Source organism: Lygodium microphyllum, chromosome 23 (genome assembly GCF_053477565.2).
Source record: "Lygodium microphyllum isolate KBCC chromosome 23, Lygodium_microphyllum_v1.1.10, whole genome shotgun sequence".
NCBI lineage: Eukaryota > Viridiplantae > Streptophyta > Polypodiopsida > Schizaeales > Lygodiaceae > Lygodium > Lygodium microphyllum.
Window position 1 is genome coordinate 85,734,122 of NC_141157.1, and position 21,965 is coordinate 85,756,086.

Genomic DNA, 21,965 nt, shown 5'->3' on the forward strand with positions numbered 1-21,965 from the left:
CCTTTCTAAGTGTGGGGATATGTTGAGAGTGGAAAAAGACTGAATTTTTGACTGATTTTTGTTGTTTTTGAGGTATGAATGATTGATTTTTTATGGATTTAGAGTGATGTATGGTTGATAATGGAAGTATTTGAGAGTGCTTTGGATGATATTGATTATTTTTTGGAAGTTCATGATGATTCTTAGTGGAGATATGAAGCTTTGTAATGATCTGATAGGTTTTGTTGAGGTTCTGATTGGCTTTTTATACCTTCTGTATAGCTTCTATTTTGTTCTGATTTTCTTCTGTATGAAGCACGAATTGATGATTGATGAAGATTGAGATCTTTTGAAAGCTTATTAAATAGTTTTTGATAGTTTGGAATGGTTTTAGTATGAGTTATGAGGTTCTGATGGCCTTCTGTAACCCTCTGTAAACCTTATGTAGAGCCTCTATCTTTGCTCTGTCTCTGCTCTATAACTGTTCTGTATCTGCTCTAGTTCTGGTACTGTACTGTTTTGTAGATCTTCTGTAAGTGTTCTGTAGAAAGTATGTGTGACTTTGGGAAATTTTTCTAACTTTTGAAAAGGATGAATCTAATTTCAAAAGAGCTAAAACAAATGGAAGAAGCAGCTGTTGAAGACTGAAGAGAAGACTGGAGTGACAGTGACATTAGTGAGCTATGAAGAGGCACTGTAGTGGCTCTGGTGTCTCTTCCCATCAGACATACCTCTTGGGAGGTGCATCCACTACCTAAGAAGGATTATTGAGAGTTATTATTGAGTATTATAGTGAGGAGATGATATACTATTGAGAGAGAGAGAGAGAGAGAGAGAGCCAGAGATAGCCAATTCTATCAAAACAATGTAATTGTATATGAGAGATTGAGAGAGAAAACTGTGAAGGCATAGAAGATGAATACTATGTGATTGATTTCCATTCAAAAATGGTGTATTATTTTATATTCCTTGTTATATTGATAGATTCTATGAAGATGTTGAAGATTATGATTGGTTCTATCAAATTCGCGGGAGATATCTAGCATGATGCTGCGTGAATATTTGCTGTTTTCTTTGTTTTGGTCATTGAAAGAATGAAATAAAAGCTTGTTGATGTTACAAGATAGATTTTCTTGCAGTAGAATCCCCTTTTCCTTGGTGTTCCTCTTGAGGCTCCATAGAGAGAGAGAGAGAGAGAGAGAGAGAGAGAGAGAGAGAGAGAGAGAGAGAGAGAGAGAGAGAGAGAGAGAGAGAGAGAGAGAGAGAGAGAGAGAGAGAGAGAGAGAGAGAGAAAGAGAGAGAGAGTGTGTGTGTGTGTGTGAGGGGGAGAACGAGAGGAGTTTCTATTTGAGAGATATATATATACATATATATATATATATATATATATATATACATATATATATATATATATATACTTGAGGTACTTATCATGGGGGGAGGAACGTGAGTGGGGACAATGGTGGTGGAAATGGAGGTGGTAGTGACAGTGGCGGTAGATGTGGTAGTAGAGGTTGTGGTGGAGATAGTGGTGGTAGTGGGCGGCAATAGTGGTGCTTGATATATGCCCAAGAGAAGAGGAAGAATAAGTGGACTATGAGGAATAAGGAATGGAGGTTGCCCAAAAAATCTCATTCAAATGCTCGCTCAAAAAGCTCGCTTCTCGCACGCACTCTACCCTAGCCACTTACCAAAGTCTTGTGACTAAGATACTTAAGCTATTTCTCTTCAAATTTGTATTGATATTCTTCTTTATAGTAGATCATTAGAGAATCATTTACTCCACATGAGGAAGTACCACATGCTCTTTGCTAAGGATACCAAATATTATTTCATGTAGATTGAGGTGGAATGCTTATGACACATTGTCAGTGAGGAAGGAATCAAGGATGATTCTAAAAAGGTATATTGTGTTAGAGATTGGCCAACTCCTACAAATACTACTCCCCTTCGTAGATTTCTTGGTTTGTTATCATTTTGTTGTAGTTATTAAGCATTGTGCAACTATTGCAACTCCTTTGACTGATAGACTCAAGAAGGAAACCTTCTTTTGGGATGCCATTGCTAATAGAAGATTCAATTGGTTGAAGGAGTTAATAAGTTTTAATCCTATTTTCATTTGCTCGGACTTCTCTAAGAATTTACCATTTAGTGTGATGCTAGTGGAAGACGCACAAGTGTAGTCTTGTTACAGAAGCATGGAATTATTTCATTCAAAAGTCACAAGCGTATAGAGAAGAAAGTGGCAATGAATGTTTCTGACCAAGGATTATTGGCTATCCTCCATGCAATAAAGAAATTGCACCATTATTTGTATGGCAGTCAATTTAGGGTTAAGAGTGTCTCAAGATCGTTAAGTATTTCCTCTCTTAGTCAAATCTTACTTCCTAGCAGTGTAGGTGGATGGCTACACTGAAGAGCTATGATTTTGACATTAGTCATATGAGGGATAAAGGCAATATAATGATTGATTCTTTCTTTAGAATGTGGGCATCTATAGTTTCATCCATTACTAAGCTTCATATAGGGATTGGATTGAAGAGTTGTAAGAAGCCAATCTCTTGGATGAAGAACTCCATATATTTCAAAAATTACAATAAGGAATTATGGAGGAAAACTCTTATTTTTAATTTAGAAATGGCTTCATTTGGTTCAGTGACAAGATTGATATCCCTTACACTTCTTACTTCAAGCAGAAGATCAAAGAGGAGATGCATTCTTTGCCCATTGGGTGTTTTTAAGTCTTATGACAAGATTTCCAAGAGTTTTCATTAGAAGGGCTTATGGAAGGATGTGAAAGATTATGTTTCTAAATATGTACCGTGTCAAAAGAATAAGGATAGCACTCATAAGCCAGGTAGTTTATTATAGTCCTTACCTATCCTTGAAGGCAAGTGGATGTGTTAGATATGATCAATGCCCCACCCTCATTAGGTGCTACCAATGATCCATGGTGCTCAAAGTTGTAAGGCCCCCATTATAAGGAGAAGCCAAATGTGAGCCCGGACATTGGTTGAGTCCTGACTTGTATATCAGATGAGGTCTATGTGACCGGATGGTAAAAAAGGTGACTGTTGTGGGTCTAATCTTTGGGTTAGACAGAGTGGTTAAGCTGGTAGCAACTCGAGGCACATTGCATTGAGTTGCGTGGTAAGGGAGTTAAAAGGGGCCCCTATTGTGGGGTTCGGGGGCCGCGGAAGCGGCCCCTGGCTGGGGGGTCCCAGGGGGGCCAGCGGCCCCCCTGGCGGGGGTCCGGGGGCAGCGCCCCCAGCCCGATGGTAAAGGGAATATTCCCTGGAATATTCCCTGGCCGACTAGTGGAGGCTCATATGGTAGGTCGGTCAGCAGGCCGACCTAACGACCTTCGTGGGCTATAAAAGCTAAACCCCTTCGCAGCCATCTTACACTTATCTTTCACCCAGTCAGAGTTGTTGTTCCAGCTAGCCTTAAGCTCTTCACCTATCTTCTGTCTAGATCGCCATCTAAGCTTCATTTAGTGGAAGCGCACGGGTGGACAGAGCCATCTTTGTATCAGTTGTTTGGAGTTAAAGAATTTTACTGATTCTCCTCTTATCTGTTGTGTACTCTCTATCTCTTTCTCAGATTCTGTTCGCTGCGCCGTGTAATATTTTACATGGTATCAGAGCCCAGGGGGCTCTAGAGATCAGAGAGCGTGCAAGAGGCAAAGGCTTCAACAGCAAAGAGAAACGATGTCGACTCCGGGAAGCAGTTCTGGCGCATTAGGAAGCGGTGCAGGAGGTGGTGCTGCTGTACCGGCTATTCAAACACTGAGGATTCGTCCACCAACCTTCAGCGAAGACAAGTTAGATGGTACAAACTACACCTTGTGGAAGTTCAAAATTACAACTATCCTTGATTCTTAGGAGCTTCTGGAGACTGTGCTGGGGACTGACGCAGAACCACAGCCTATCCCCGACCCATCAAATCCTAGTGTGATGATTCCTCCGAATGCAGATCTTCTACGAGCTTGGAAACGAAGGAATGCAGATGCATTGTGTGCCTTAGTTACAAGCTGTTCTGACAGTGTTTTGACTCTGATTCAGCATACAACCAAAGCATCAGAGGCTTGGAATGTACTAAGGAGTCAGTATGAAACACGAAACCAAACAAGGATTCAAAACTTGGAGAATCAACTAGCAGCGGAGAAGTTTGCTGAAGGAGAGACGGTTGAAGCATTCATCACTCGGATTAAGAATCTGCGCGACCAGATGGCTGGCGCTGGGATACAAAAGACTAGCGAAGAGCTAGCTCGGAGGTGTCTTCGGATTTGTCCACAAAAGTTTGATGGACTAGTAACTGCCCTTAATACTCAGGTGAGACCTCAAGCTTTGACTTTTGAGGAGTTTTGTGCATTATTAATGGAGGAGGAGTTGAGGCTGAAAGCCCGAGAAGGAAGCAACAATGGAGATGCTGCATTCTCTGCCAATGCAAAAGGCAAAGGTATTTCCTCCACCAAAAATGATGGTGACAAAAAGAAGAAGGGCGGCAAGAAGAAGTTTCAAGGAGAGTGCTTCTACTGTAAGAAGAAAGGACATGCAATTGCAGATTGTCGTGTCAAGAAGGCAGATGAAAAGAATGGTACCCTTAAAAGTAAAGGGAAAGAGATAGCCAATACGGCTGAAGCAGAGTTGGAATTATTCATGGCGACCATTGAGGAAGTGTGCTCCTCGGCGCAAGAAGAATCTACCACTGACTCTTGGGTGTTGGATAGTGGGGCCTCCCGTCACATGACCAACAAGAAAGGTCTATACAGTTCTATGCAGCCTCTACAAGAATCCATCACTGTGACGGTTGGAAATGATGCTAAATGCCCTGCTGCGGGCACAGGTACTATTTCTTTTGTTGCTGCAAATGGTGAAGTCAAAAAGCTTTCAAATGTGTTGTATGTTCCCGAAATCAGGAGAAATCTCTTATCAGTTGCTGCCATAACTGATCTTGGTCATGAAGTGAGGTTCAAGAAGACAGGTGCAGAAATTATTGATAGTGCTGGCACAATTGTTGGCAAAGGAGAAAGAAGGAACAACCTGTATGAGCTAAGTGCTCTTACAGCCACCGCTGGAGTGGGCACAAGTAAGCTTTGGCATGAAAGGTTTGGACACATCGGATTTGCAGTATTGAAGGAGATGCAAAAGCAAGGTATGGTTGCTCACCTACCTACAATAACTGAATTGAAGGAACCATGTGAAGCTTGTATGATGGGCAAGCAACAGAGAAAGGCATTTCCACAAGAAAGCAAGAATAGAGCACATGCTCCTCTAGAGTTGGTGCATGCTGACTTGTGTGGTAAGATGCCTACACAGACCTTGGGGGGATCTTCTTATTTTATGTTGATTGTCGACGACTACAGTAGGAAGATGTGGGTGTACTTCCTTCGTGATAAGGCTCAAGCTTTTGGTAAGTTTAAAGAATGGCTAATACTTGTTGAGAATGAAACAGGGAAAAGTGTGAAGAAATTTAGAACAGATGGTGGTGGTGAGTTCAACTCAAAGGAGTTTGAAGGCTTTTGCAAGAGCAAAGGGATCAAGCGTCAATTGACGACGCCTCACACACCTCAGCAGAATGGTGTTGTGGAACGCAGGAATCGTACCATTGTGGAGATGGCAAGATGCATGCTAAAGGGCAAGGGATTGCCTAACCATTTTTGGGCTGAAGCTGTTAATACTGCAGTCTACATTCTAAATCGGAGCTACACAAAGGCTCTCAAGGGAAAAACACCTCATGAGGCTTACACTGGTAAGAAACCATCTGTTTCACATTTCAGAATTTTTGGATGTGAATGTTATGCACATGTTCCAGATGAGAAGAGAAACAAGTTACAACCAAAAAGCAGAAAATGTATCTTCTTGGGGTTATAGTGATGAGCAGAAGGCTTACAAGTTATATGACCAAGAGGCAAAGAAGATCATCGCGAGCCGTGATGTGGTGTTCAAGGAGGAGCCGCATACAGTGGAGGAGGAGAAGGCAAGGTCTTCCACTTTATCATCAAGCGAAGAAGTAGTCCACTATGAACCTGTCCCGAGAGCTATCCCTATCCTTAAGGAGGAGGAAGCATCATCTTCAGATGATGAGGAAAAAGTTCACCAACCTGACATCACCCCACCGGAAAAGCCATTGCCGCGCTGGGTGAAGCAGCTCTATGACCACAATAATCCTATGCCTGCATCTGTTGAGGAGAAGGCAGACGGACCAAGGAGGTCTCAGAGAATAGAGGAGCAAAGGAGGGCTTCTGCTCACATAGTCAACATGGCCTTGATGGTTGAGATTATGAGAGAAGTAAAGGAGCCAACTGACTTAGAAGAAGCACTTGCAGATCCATCATGGAAGGCTGCTATGCAGGCGGAGTATGACAGCATAATGAAGAATGACACTTGGGAGCTAGTGGATCGGCCAGCAAAGCGGAAGATTATTGGCACCAAGTGGATCTGGAAGGTAAAGTACAAGGCTGATGGTACCTTAGAAAAGTACAAAGCTAGACTGGTTGCCCAAGGATTTTCACAAGTTGAAGGGTTTGATTTTCAAGAGTCATTTGCCCCAACTGCCAGAATGACCACTATTCGCACGGTACTTGCAGTGGCTGCCCACAAGAAGTGGCCAGTGTACCAAATGGATGTTAAGTCAGCGTTCTTAAATGGTGACCTCAAGGAGGAGGTGTACGTGGCTCAGCCACCAGGGTTTGAGGCCCCCCATTCTGAGAACAAAGTGTGTAAACTGAAGAAGGCATTGTATGGGCTGAAACAAGCCCCCAGAGCATGGTACCAGCGGATAGATAGGTTCTTTTTAAACCTAAACTTCAAAAGATGTGCCTCAGATGCTAACTTGTATGTTTACAGGGATGGTAAAAAGTCTGTAGTGATTGTCCTATATGTGGACGACCTTCTTATTACAGGTGACTATGAAGATATGATCAACCAAACTCGAAAGGCTTTGAGTTTTGAGTTTGAAATGACAGACTTGGGCTTGCTGCACTATTGTTTGGGGATTGAAGTCTGGCAAGAGCCAGGAAAAATCTTCATCTCTCAGAAGAAGTATGCATGGGAGATCTTGAAGGCATTTGGCATGACCGAGTGCAAGGAGATAGGTACACCTATGGAGGTGAATGTAAAGTTATCCGTTGAGGATACATCAGTACTAGCAGACATTGGGAGGTATAGGAGGTTGGTCGGCAGTCTAATCTACTTGTGTAATACCAGACCAGATATCAGTTTTGCTGTTGGTGTTTTGAGCAGGTTCTCAAACAAACCTCATGAGAGTCATTGGAAGGCTGGGATGCGGGTGCTCAGATACTTGAAGAAAACTCTTGACTATGGTATCACATACAGTTTCGGAACTTCTCTTGTGGGGAACTGTGACTCAGATTGGGCAGGAGACATTGATTCCAGGAAGTCAGTTTCTGGTTATTGTTTCTCTTTGGGTTCAGGAATTTTCTCTTGGATTAGTAAGAAGCAACCAACAGTGGCATTGTCTTCTACCGAAGCAGAGTACAAGGCAGCTTGTTTTGCTGCATGTGAGGCCGTATGGTTAAGAAGGATTCTATGGCATATGGGAGTGCAGGATGAAGAACCGACTGTGCTGAGATGTGACAATCAGAGTTGCATCGCCATTGCCAAAAATCCAGTGTTTCATGCACGCACCAAACATATAGAGATCCAGTATCACTATGTGCGTGATTTGATGGAGGATGGGCTAGTGGAATTGGTCTACTGTCCAACAGAGGAGAATGGAGCAGATATCTTCACCAAAGCACTTACGAAGGATCTGCTTCAAGTTCATCTTCAGAGACTCGGCATTGGGCCGAGGAGATAGTTCACCTATGGGTGGACATTGAGGGGGGGTGTTAGATATGATCAATGCCCCACCCTCATTAGGTGCTACCAATGATCCATGGTGCTCAAAGTTGTAAGGCCCCCATTATAAGGAGAAGCCAAATGTGAGCCCGGACATTGGTTGAGTCCTGACTTGTATATCAGATGAGGTCTATGTGACCGGATGGTAAAAAAGGTGACTGTTGTGGGTCTAATCTTTGGGTTAGACAGAGTGGTTAAGCTGGTAGCAACTTGAGGCACATTGCATTGAGTTGCGTGGTAAGGGAGTTAAAAGGGGCCCCTATTGTGGGGTCCGGGGGCCGCGGAAGCGGCCCCTGGCTGGGGGGTCCCAAGGGGGCCAGCGGCCCCCCTGGCGGGGGTCCGGGGGCAGCGCCCCCGGCCCGATGGTAAAGGGAATATTCCCTGGAATATTCCCTGGCCGACTAGTGGAGGCTCATATGGTAGGTCGGTCAGCAGGCCGACCTAACGACCTTCGTGGGCTATAAAAGCTAAACCCCTTCGCAGCCATCTTACACTTATCTTTCACCCAGTCAGAGTTGTTGTTCCAGCTAGCCTTAAGCTCTTCACCTATCTTCTGTCTAGATCGCCATCTAAGCTTCATTTAGTGGAAGCGCACGGGTGGACAGAGCCATCTTTGTATCAGTTGTTTGGAGTTAAAGAATTTTACTGATTCTCCTCTTATCTGTTGTGTACTCTCTATCTCTTTCTCAGATTCTGTTCGCTGCGCCGTGTAATATTTTACAGGATGTAGGTAACCATGGATTTCATTATTAGCTTAGCTACAACCAAGAAGGGGTCAAACAATATGTGGTGGTGGATAGAGTCACTAAAGGATTGTGAGGATGTAAATATCGAGAAAAAAATAAAATACCTACCACATTAGCTAGGTGTAGGATGTGAGAGACTTCTATTTTTTGATCATTTAGTAATAATCAAGAAAGTCTCTTTTATCTCATCTTCTCTTGCAAGTTTTATGGCTTCTCTCTTTCTCTCTCCTACACTCTTCTCTCTCCTCTCATCTCCTTCCTGCCAGGATTAGTATGTTTTTGCAAGAATGTGTGATTCAAATTCTTCCATTTTAAATTGATAGCCAAGATACATGGCGATTTCATTGGTTCCCCCAAAGAAATTCCTCCCAAGGAATCTCCTTCACATGAGAGTATTAATAAAGGTATGCTTCTCAAGTTTCCTTTTTATTAGTTTGGTGCAAGGATCTCAATTACTTTTTTGGATAGATCAATCCTATTTTTCTTTTATAGGGCACCAATCTATACATCCTCATATGTCCACCATGTGCACTTATTATACTCTCTGTCACATGTAGGGCATGATTACAATCTTCCTCTATTCATTTGCGATCATAGATTACATAAGCATGGGTAGAGGTTTTGTATCTTCAATTAGAAATGAGGATATTGTTGCAAGATTCATGCTTTCCTTTTAGGCATAGATAAGCTTGAGATTAAGTATAAGAAGAAGAGGGTTACCATGGCTTGGGCTATTAACTTCATTCTTCTATATTTTTCTATGGATGCATCATTGGGAAATGGTGGAATTTCACCATGGAACAAAGTGATAGATGACCACATTTGTGGTAGGCTCAAGGTCACATTGGCCTATAGCCTTGATAATTGGCATTTAGAGTCTATTAAGCATTAGCATGCTTGGCAGACTCTTTATGGGTGGTTTATCTTGCATCTATCTCAAGTGTATTGTTGGATGCTTTAAGTTGCTTGCACAATATATGTCTAATCACATTTGGTATTCTATATTGTGCATCTAAGTGCTTCTCTTTCATGAGTTGAGAGACATGCACATCATTCTGAGCTATAGATTTTCCATGGGCTCATTGTGGAGGACATTCTTTCAATAGGGGAGATGATGCTTAATGGTATCTCCATCCCGATGATTTCTATTGTATGATGTCTTTAATATTTTGTAAATTTGTGCACCATAGGTTATGTTTGAGTGTCTCATGTCTTTTTTGTTGTGTTTGTAGATGGGTGTATTCCTTCTTTATAAGCCTTCAATTTGAATTTTGGTGTTCTCTACATTTAGGCAAAGATAGGGCATAGACTTTAGGCCCCACATACTTCAACACGACTTGCCAAACATGGTCGGATGATGGAGATTGGTGAGGATTCTCTAGCACAATGTGGGTGCCCTACAATGTTCTTTGGATGTATTGTTTCCTCCCCAAGGACGCTCTAGAGATGGGTTGTGATACAACACCATTGATGTGTGAGTGCATGGCTTTCATGTGTCCATGCTACTCTTTTGATTGTGATCCTAATATTGTCAACCACATTGTGCAACCCTTGGTGGAGGGACCTCTATGGGCTCCTAGCCATGTTAGAAAGGAGGATTATATCAAAAACAATATAGGAGAATGAGGCCTATGGCTATCCTTTTGATTTGTATACTCATAGTTTTGAATGCTTATTTTTCTTTTGCACTATTTGTTGGTATAATGCTATTCATGCAACATACATGATTGTTGTTTAATATGCACATGACTTTTCTTGCTTGCCTTGAATTTCTTCATATTTTGTGAGATGCATCATTTCATCAATGGATGCAAGTGCTTGCTTACTATTTCTACTACAATTTATTTGCTTATAATTTTACACACAATTCATGACTTGGAAACTTTGCTAATGTTCCTATAATGCATTGCCTCTCTATACTAAGATAGTTGTGACTATGATGAGCATGGATGCATGCTGTGAGATAATTGAGTATGTGTTTGGAAGTAAACAAAAACTAGGCCAAGAGTACATAGATGATTAGAGCGAGGAGGTTTCTTTTCATTAGCACACCCTTGAAGGAAGGCATCTTGTGTCAAGTTCCATTTTTAAAAAAGATATGTAATAAGCTTTCTGAAAAATAATATTTGGCAATTAAAACCTTATCTTTATACCATAAATGACCAATTGTATGTGTTATTCTAATAGTGCTAGATTATTCATAAATCTCTCCATTCATGCATTGAAATTTAGAACAAATGCTTGGTTTTTACCTAATGTTGGTGGTCCTATAGGCTTGGTTAAAATTAAGCTCGTTTGCATTTTGCATGGTGGGGGTAAGTGGCTATCCTCTGAGATGAGTACTCTACACTTCTTAATACCTTAAGATTCTGATCATGCTTCTCTCCATATGGCATGTAGACTCACTTGTGTGGAGCAAGCATTTCAAGGTGATCCCCATTTAAGCTAAAGGTCTCATTTTTAAGAAGAAGGACCATCTCTTGGACACTAATGAGATTTGGAAGGATGCTCCTTTCCCCATAATAAAGGTGTTAACAAACTACACAACTTGCATAAATCCATCATTAAGTCCTATAGAACTATGGTAGAGATAAATCTATGATGGAACACCTACTTTCAATACAACTAAGGTAAAGATAAATCTATGATGGGACAACTACTCTCGATACAACTATTCTTTGTTAGGGTCATATTCTTGAATCTCTTCTTTTCTATCCTAGGGATGGGATTTATTGCACCTCTTGCAAGACATTAGAGATTGTGTTGTAGGGGGAGAATGATCAAGTTTTAGCTCTTTTGGTCCAATTGAGAATATCATCCAAGTGAGGGATTGAGGAAGAGCATCAAGAGTTGATTGGCCTGCAAAGATAGTACAAACTTCTCATTGTGCAAAATGAAGAGTTGACATGTCAGATGGACAAAATCCAAGAAGCCATGGATCAGCTTGCAGCAAAAGCTCAAGAAGGAGAAGAGCATAAAAAACAAACGGATGAAATGACAGGTAGACTGCTGATGGAGATGGAAGAGCAAGAGAGAGAGAGAGAGAGAGAGAGAGAGAGAGAGAGAGAGAGAGAGAGAGAGAGAGAGAGAGAGAGAGAGAGAGAGAGAGAGAGAGAGAGAGAGAGAGAGAGAGAGAGAGAGAGAGAGAATGCTTGAAGAAGGAGAAGGAGAAATAACAAAAAATTGGAAAGAGCAAGAACCAACCATAGTGGCCTTAGCGCAAAGACAAAATAAAACCTTAGAAGAAATGAAACGAAAAGCGGACGAATGGGTGACAAAGAGTGAGAGAAGAGCAAATGACCTAGCAAGCCACCTGGCCCTTGCAGAAGGGAATAGAGTGTTAGAAAAAAGTAGGGTAGAGGCCGCATAGACAAGACTAGAAGCCCAACAACGTGCCTTCCACTGTCTTGGATGTCACACAATCAAAAGAGGATAAGGCAATTGATACATTAAAGAAAAATCCAAAGATTTCCCGTAGAGCCATAAGGCATGGACTGTGTGCTGAACCACAAGGAGAAGGGACCAACATAAGCCAACATGATCAAGGAAATTATTTGCTAAGGGCAGAGTTGATGGTCCAATATGTGTGCCTACTAGGCTTCAAGGAAGGAGAATCACAAGAGGCCAAGAGAGAAGATGAAATGCAAAGGCCACTTCCAGAAGTAGGGCTCAAATTTGAAATGGGGTAGCCAGTGAGGAGCTAGTCCTACAACCTCCCTCTCCATGACCAGGGAAATGCAGCAAGAGGTGGACACTACTACAGAGAGAAAGGAACAAATCAAGAAGAAGAGAATGAGGATGTTGGAGTAAGCAAGGAGAAGATTAAAAACCCAACCAACAATAGCCCCAAAAGCACCCATTCCACCACGAGAAGATTGTTTTCAAGTGGATTGGAATGCAGAGCTCATAGTGTGGGAGCAAAAAGAAAACAATCGCCAACCCTTCTACTTCACTTTCCAATTCCCCTCCACCCTATGTAGAGTACTATTAACCAAAGTGGTGGAGGAGGTGATAAGCATGGGAGGAAGGATTGGCAATAGGTGAAACCAAGAGAGGGAGAAGAATCCAACGCAATGGGGAATGAAAGCACATGAGGATAGTGAAAGGCTATCCCAACCAAAGTGGAGGAGGAGAATCTGGGACAACAACATGGATGCCTGGATGTCGTTTTACAACACACTACCCTTCGAGAGGAACAACCCCATGTACATGCCATATCCAAGAAGGGTAGTGGTGGACTTCAACCCTGATATCCACGGTAGATATGATTTCCCAAAAGTATACAATGCAATTGCCACCAAGCCTGACCTTCACTGAGAATGACTTACGGGACTCGATCGCCCATTTTCTCAAAAGTTCACTTTTTTCGGAGATCCCACCTTTATTACTAGTAACTATCTTAGATTACTTAAGGTACTACTTAGACACGATCCTACACCACAAAAGTACCACGTCTTGCTCCTATTTTTTAATCTTAACGTTGGCATAGATAGCTGTGCCATTCACTAGGTACAACCACCCACTTTTGTCCACAACTCCTCTCCAAGTTAGAATGAACCTAAAGGGATATATGCAGGGAAAAGCCTTCCTTAGCAAGTCCCTTAAGCTGCCAACTTCTTCTCATGACCATGATGACCAAGATTAGTTTTTCATTACCTTTTAAAAAAAAACAAAAAAGGGGAGAAAAAGAAAAGGAAAGAGTAAGAAAACAGAGAAGAAAATCACAAGAGAAAGCAAGAAACTCACTACATGAGCACCACAATCATTACACCTAGGGGTCCTCAAGTTAAGTGTGTCTGATGGCCTCAGTCGCGGTTGGCCAACTTCGTCCCTAATCTCCTAGCCCCTTTTTGATTCCCCACTTCATGCTTAGGGCACATCAAGGTCAGGACATATCTCGACCTTAGTGGTAACGTTGCTCAAGATATGGATGCTCCAGATAGGCAATGATGCGTCTCATCCACTCATCTTGGTACCTATTGCATGTTAAAGCTGACTCTTGAAGGACTTGCACAGGCACCAGGCCCAACGTCAGCCCTTATACATAGTAAGACTTCAACTTATTAAAGTTAAATTTAGTCTTAAACTCTACCCCCTACAAATCTACTAGAAGGGCTATAGAGCCATTCTTTTCTAAATGTACAATCTTGTATGGTCCATCCCATTTGGGAAATGAGACAAAACTATGAAGGAGTTGATTAATTTACACATGTGATTACCACAAGTTTTCCACAAGGAAAAAATGAAGTTAACCAATAGGCCATTGATTCCAAGAGCTTGCTCCTTTTCATTTGGCCAAGTGTAAACGATAAGTCATATCTAGAACAATCTCTACCTAGAAGCAAAGAATATTTCATCGGGATGAATACCTTTATTAGGCCCAAAACCCTTTCTAAGTAGCCTCTCAGAACTTCAAGATTGGTCCCCACAATAGTGAAGTGGGAGCTCACTCTCAACTCTTCCACACCCTTTGCTCCCTCTATTGTTGGTCTACATGCTCTTTGTACAATGACTCATGTCATTAAGTTTGGTATTATTCTATGTTGTTTGTCTTGTCAAAAGGCTAATGTGCATAGGGATACTACAATTCATTATCTACTAACAACTATAATGTATTAACATTTATGGGACTACCCAAATGTAATATATGTCCAAAATAGATAGCATAGAATCAAATGTGTAACGGACCATAGCCCTACAAGAATCCTATCCTATGCAAATGCTCATATTTAGATAAACTAAGAGACAAAGTATAAATGGTCAACATACAAAGAAGGCAAGAAGATGATGTAAAATCGATGATTCGTTAAATCAAAGTAGAAGAGGTACAATTGGTTACACAAATATTTTGTTGGTAGACAATCGAAGACATCAATAATAAAGGTTTCTTTTAGGTTGTTGATTTGAAACATAAGACTCACAAACTCACATGTCATATCAAGTCATAAGGACACTTGACCTAAAATTAAGAGTATGAACAAACAAAGAGTTAGGATATCACATTTGGTAGTTCGATACGGTTGAGAATTTGGCTAGTCATAATTGAAAACATGAAGTACCTTTTTTTGGAACCTAAAAGAGACAAAGGTAGGGAAATTTTTTAAGAAAATTATTCTAAAATGTTGACTTGGACACTCCAACAAGATGGATAAACTAGAGATGCACCTTGTTCAAGAATTATGAAGGAAAGCTAGGCATCTCTCACATGCACGTCTTGAGTAATGCAAGTAAAGGCTTAATGAATGACCATTGAAGAACTGTTAAAGGTGTGTGAACTTCCAAGTAATAAAAGACATATTTTAGTAAATTGGGCCTATAGCAAACTTGAGTTCTTTTCTTTGGAGTTAAGAAGGAACTCTAGAATATAAATCTATATCCATCTCTTTCATATCAAGAACATGCCAACCTTACTACATGGTACCTTAACATGGAATATATATTCTTGAAATGTATGTCATGTGCATTTAAGTTAGATTTTGTCCATTTAATGTATTGTATTCACAAATAAAAAAGGTGTCTATGCACTCACTTTATATCTAGTTGTTTGGACCTTCCAAAACAAGTAGAAAAATAGAATACGTTGTGAAATGTAAGAAAAAGTTCATATGTAAGGAGAACAAATCTATATGCAATCTCTTCATCTCTTTATCTAGTTGTTTTGACCTTGTGAATAAAATTTATGATAAGGACCTTCATAAAAGTATTTTCCATAATAAGCTAGAAGCCACATGAGAAGAGGTGCATAAAAAGGTTGTGTTCCCTTTGGTAACATTAGCAACAAGCTATTCAATAGGTTGTAATAGGAAAATCTCAACTTTAAAGTGGATGCAACATCCCATGACACTTCCTCATTATTTAGTTTCTCTACAAACTTAACACATCCACACTAACCCAAAACTAATAGAAAGGCTAGTACTTATGTCAACTATGTATTATCTCCTTTGATGAAGTAAACAATGTCCAAAAAAAGTCAAGAGAAGCACGGTTACTATGCCATAACAAAAGTTACACGAGCATATTTAGTAAAGAGTGTGTTATCTTCCTAAAGAGAAATTATCTTTTAATATGCTACACATCTCTTACAAATGAAATGCCTCATATTTTCACTATGTATATGTATTATCCATGGAACAGATAGTAGAATTACATAGAGGCATGCCTCTTTCCAATGTAAATCTTAAAGAGGATTGACAACTCCAACAAAAAAGGTGGGATTTGATGCATAGCTCATGTCTTAGGTTTGTAGGTGAAAATATTGATGGAAGAAATAATACAACTTCATAGAAGCATCTTTCTTGAATGTAAACGTTAGGAGGATTGACAACTCCAACCACAAAAAGTGGACTTCACAAAAGTTACTATGATTGAAGCATGGAGTTATATCTTATGCATAATTGGCTAAGAATGTCCACAAACTTTGCCAAGATTGAAAGAAAGAAAGAAACCATTTTTATTGAAGCATTGATTAGTGAAAATCTATTTTATGGTCGCCACTCCCTAATTAAAAGCTCAAGAGGTCCATTTGCTAGTTTGATAATGATTTAATTGCCTTTGGCATCCCTCTAGCATGTATCTAATCTATGGTGACTTTCTCATGTTAGTTGATCTTAAGCACAAATTCCAAAACCTTGTGGTAGTGAAGTACTTGTATACCTTGAATGTCTTCTCAACTAGTCATGGGGAGGTTCTCAATCCTACATCAAGCTATGAAGTTCTAATGTGGGAATTCATTTAACACATATAGTTATGGGGTTCTTATGTGGGAGCTATAAAAATATGTAGTGTGGGAAAACTTACATAACTAGTCCAAATGCGATTTTAAAAAATTGAACGAGAAGATAAATAGAGATTGAAGAGAGAGAGAAAAGTGACTTAGATGAGAAACTTGGGCATATGTACAACTTGTGAGGCATATTGTCCTATGTTGAGTGCAAGAATTAGGCAATGTGCAAGCATAGCATGCATGGGTTGTGTCGTACGAGGAGTTTAGGAAATGGTTTCTCAACACTTATCAATCGCACTGTTCAATGGTTTATGATAGGTTTGTGGGCAAGGGATTCTTCTAGGTTTTACTTGGATCATAGCAAGAACATGACACTCCTCTCTTTCTTAGTGGGATTTGAGGGAAATTCGGGTTAGTACCTCCCCTAGACTATAGGGTTTCTAATGAAGGTGTCTTGCTAACCGAATGCCCTCTCTAAGTCTCATTCCTAGATCTACATGCAATCTTTGAAACAAAGATCTAGAGCAATGCCTTGTCTTTTAGAAGAGTGCTGTATGCCCCTCAATCCTTTAATTCTAGGGGTGAGAGGAAGCCCCTTCCTATTGTGTGATTGCAAGATGGAGCCCCATGAAGTTCTTGAACTACATGCTAATAGACAACTCGAACTCATTTGTCTTGTTAAGTTTGCATTGTTTTCTAATGCATTCTATGTTTGTTATCAATCCTGACATTTCGCAAGTGTATATTACAATGCAATGGGAAAAAGTAAATGGTTGAGACCAAAGGTAGCATGATAGAAGAACATGGGAAAGATAAAGAGGTCCAACCCTTGTGTTAAAGGACCTCCTTAAGGTGAGAGAAAAAATAGAGCTACAAAATTGGTGGAGGGAGAATATTGACAATAGGATTTTAAAGGCACTGAAGGTGCTAGAGACATGAAGGGGCAAAGAAAATGGCCTTTCGACTAACAAAGAGAATGCAACACTCTCAAAAGTATCAAAGGCCCAAAACTTGACACAAGTACCAAGGTTTTGAAGACCTTCCTCAAAAAATTTCAAAGAAAGGTGCAAGAATTCACAAAAATTAGTGCACATTTGGGTGATCTCAATCAAACACTTGAAGCTAGAAATAGAATGGAAAGGGCATCTAGGAAGCTTACCATTGTTAGCTAGAATGTCCAAGGTCTTTGTTATGAAAGTTGATCCAATTAATCGAAATATGTAAGACTAAAATTATTTGTTTGCATGAAACCAACTAGAAGCATATGCAAAGTTCAACCTTGATAAATGTCATTACAAGGTCTTCAACAACTCATTCTATAGAAGATGTGCAAGTACATTGATCATTGCATAGTCTTCTTTGAAAATAAACTTCATTATGCTCCAATGATATACACAATGTTGTGTCTATCAACCTATAGGTATCGCATGCAAAGTTGACAAGAAGGAAATGCTTATCTGTGGGAATTGGAACATGACAAACTAGTCCACGTGATCCCTTGCATGGGAATTTCTACATGATTGAAACTAAAATTCCTAATGGCAATCATTCAAAAGCTTCCTGTATCTCTGGCAATACCCGTTTCGGTTGCGGTGGTTCCCATGGTCTTTCCACCTCATCACTTTTATAGCTATCGTTTGCAAGTGGATTCAAGAGATAAAGAAGGAGAAATGAATTTGGATGGGAGAGCATAAGAGAAGATGGCTTAGTTGAAGAAGGAGACAGGGGGTTGAGCTCTGTGTGTGTGTGTGTGTGTGTGTGTGTGTGTGTGTGTGTGCCTCTTGGAGGGGTATCCTTCTACCTCCCTCTCGTAACCTCTCGGGGTCTCCTTGTGCCTCTCTAACTTGCTCCCCATGTCTCTTATTTATAGAGCTGAATTAGAGAAGAAGGGTTGTGGCTGAGGAGAATAGCTCTTTATGGAGGCAATCTTGGCAAAATCAGTAATCCGAAACTTCTAGGATGCAATCTGATGCTCAAATCACAAATCTTATGGTTCCGTTGGCTTCGAAAGAGGAGTAAAACTCCAAGACATCCCCTTAGAAATCTTCCAGATCACTCCTTCTTCTTCTCCCTGTTCGAAGTGTTGTTTGCTACTTGTAAACTGCGATCGCGACACACGCGATTTTACCAATCCTTCTCTTTTGTATTAAATCTCCAAAACTAGCTAAAAAACCACTTACTTTTTTTATATGACATCCTGTTCTAGAAATTTCCATAGCTTTTTAGGATGTTTAAAATAAATAATATCCAAAATATAAAAAATATTCTAGTTTTGTCCAAAAATCTAGTATTTTCGGACCATCCATACTATACACATTGACACTAATGACTAATATGGCTCATAACTCTCATTCGCGTGGTAACTTCCGTGATGGGTGGCTACATTTCCTATCAATCCGAAAAAAAAAATTTGGGTTATGATCCTCTTTTTTAAAAAAAATAAATTATTAGTTAGTTAGTTATTAATGTTAGTTAATTTTTTTCCTTAGTTAGTCTTTATTTAGTAACCTTACTAACTTACTAATTCACTAACTAACCTTCAAACTAACCAGCTAACTTTTAATTGCATGGAAGTATTACATCCTCCTCCCCTTAGAGAAATCAAAATGCCCTCATCTCGAGAGAAACCATGGGTATTGTTGATAAAGAACATTCTCATCTATCCATGTCGCAGCTTCTTCAGGATAATCCTTCCACTAGACAAGGTATTCTCTAAGGGTTCTACTCCTCAATTTTCTCTCCCTTACATCAATTACTTTGTGAGGTTGTAGCTCAAGGACTCCTTGGTTAGGTATTACAACTTGTTGATCATCAAGGATATGGTTCGGGTTAGCTACGTATGCTTTCAATAAGCTAACATGGAATACATCGTGGATTTTTATATTCTCAAGGAGTTGTATCTTGTTAGCGCTTGGTCCTAAGCACTTGAGGACCTTATAGGGTCCATAATATCTTCAACTTAGCTTCTTAAATTCTCCTAAAGACAAAGAACTCTTCTTTGGATGGACATAAACAAAGACCATGTCTCCTTCTTTGAAGATTCGTTCTTGCCTTTTCAAATCAACATACGCCTTTTATCGATCCTTGGCAACTTGAATATCTTATCTGACAATCTTGATTTGATTATTCATTTCTTCTAAAATTTTTCTCGAAGCTTCTACCCTTAGAGTAGAATCAGAATAATTAAGTGGCATACAACAATCTTGACCATATAGTGCTTGAAATGAAGTCATCTGAATACTTCAATGATAGGAGGCATTATAAGCAAATTCCACTAAGGGTAGATAATGAATCCACCTTTTAGGTTCCTTGCTACAATATGCACATAGAATATCCTCAATTACTCGATTAACTCGTTTTGTTTGCCCATCAATTTGTGGATGATAAGCAATGCTAAAACAAAGTTGGGTCCCAATGGCTTCAAATAAACTCTTCTAGAAATGTGATGTGAAAAGAGAATCACGGTCATTGATGATAGGTAACCCATGTCACCTAAAAATCTCTTTTACAAAAATTCTTGCAATATCTGAAGCTTTGTAATTGGTTTTTGTTGGAATAGGATGAGCAACCTTTGTTAGCATGTCTACTATTACCATTATTGAGTTATATTCTCCTTGTACAGAAGGTAACCCAACTACAAAGTCCATGCTAATAAACTCCCATTTCATTTGGAAAATGTCAAGTGGTTGGAGTTTTCCTGGTAACTTGACACGTTCAGATTTTAACTTTTGGCAATTTAGACATTTAGTGACATACTTAAGTACATCACCCTTGAGTCTTTGCTAGTAATAGCTTTTCCTAACAGCATTAAGAGTTTTTGCATACCCTGGGTGTCCTGAAAAAGGAGAGTCGTGTGCTTCCCAAAGTATTCTTCTCTTGAGATTCTGACTTGAATGAATGCATAGTCTCATTCTAAAATAAATAAGTCATTCTTCTTCATCTGTAGAGAATTCTTGATACTTAGTCTTGAGTTTGGGATCTTGTTCCTTATTCTAAAGTTCCCAAAACAATTGTTGATAGTCTGGGTCCTTATTTGCTTCATCCTTAGTCAACTCAATGGTAGGATTAGTTGGAATTGATACCATTGTAGCCAGAGTTTCTACCCTAGATGGTTCTTCAGCAATAATAGCATTAAGGGAGGCTTTATGACTAAGGGCATCTGCTACTACATTTTCTTTACCAGGTCTGAACTTAATTTCAAAGTCATATTCTTGCAGAATTTTGATCCACTGTCGTTGCCTCATATTAAGATCACATTGAGTAAAAATCCACTTAAAACTTTTATGATCTATGACTAAGAAAACTTATTTCCAAGCAACTAACGTCTCCATAATTTGAGAGCATGAATCATAGCTAACAACTCTAGATTATGAGTAGCATATCTCTTTTCATGGACTTTCAACTTTCTTGAAGAGTAAGCTATAGGATGTCCTTCCTGCATTAGTACGCATCCCAATGCAAGAGAGCTAGCATCTATGACAAATTTAAATTCCTTGCTTAAGTCAGTTGGCAACTTGCTTTTTTAGTAGGTCTGTAAGAGGTGCTGCAATTTGGGCATAGTTTTTTATGAATATCCTATACCATCCTGTTAGATCTAGAAAACTTCTCACTTCCTTGATAGTGGTTGGGGGTGACCAATCTTGAACATCTTTGACCTTGGTAGGATCTACGGATATACCTTTAGTAGACACTATAAATCCCAAGTACTCAATCTTCCTTTTGAAGAAGGCACACTTCTTCTTCTTGGCATACAACTTGTGTATTCTCATTGTCTCCAGGACAATGCAAAGGTGTGGTTCATGATCTTCTTCATCCTTAGAATAAGTTAGGACGTCCATCAAAGAATACAAGAACAAAGTCATTGAGATGAGGTTTGAAAATGTTGTGCATTAACTTGTTGAAGGTAGCTGGGCATTTTTCAACCCAAATGACATCACGATGAATTCAAAATTACCATATCTTGTATTGAAGGTGGTTTTAGGAATATCTTCATCTTTGATTCTGATCTGATAATATCCTGACCAAAGATCAATATTAGAAAATATCCTTGCTCCTTGTAGACGATCAAGAAGCTTGTCTATCTTCGGGATTGGGTACTTATTATTTATTGTTACCTAGTTTAGCCATCAGTATTCAATACAAAGATGGAGAGTTCCATCTTTCTTCTTTTGGAATAATACTAGGGCTCCCCATGGTAAACTACTTGGCCGAATATACCCTTGTTCTAGGAATTGCTTGAGTTACTCTTTTAGTTTGATGGCTTCAGGAATAGACATTTTGTAAGGTCTTTTTGCCACTGGAGTGGCTCCTAGAAAAAGTTTGATCTCATGATCGACTTCTCTTTCCGAAGGTAACTCAATTAGCTCTTCAGAAAATATGTCGGTGTGCTCTTTTAACCAGGATGGTTCTTCTTCTATCTAACCATCTTGATCTACCTTGTTAAGCTTGATCAAGTAAACATGTAATCCTTTCTTCAAGCCTTTCACAATTTGAGAAGCTTTTGCTAATTGAACTTTAGGTTTCCTTGTTTCACCTTGTGTAGTTGCTATTTCACCGTTTAAATCCTGAAATGTGACTTGACCTTTTTCACAATGGATATGAGCATCATTAGGAATCAGCCAATCCATTCCCAGTAAAAATTCAAAAGCTCCT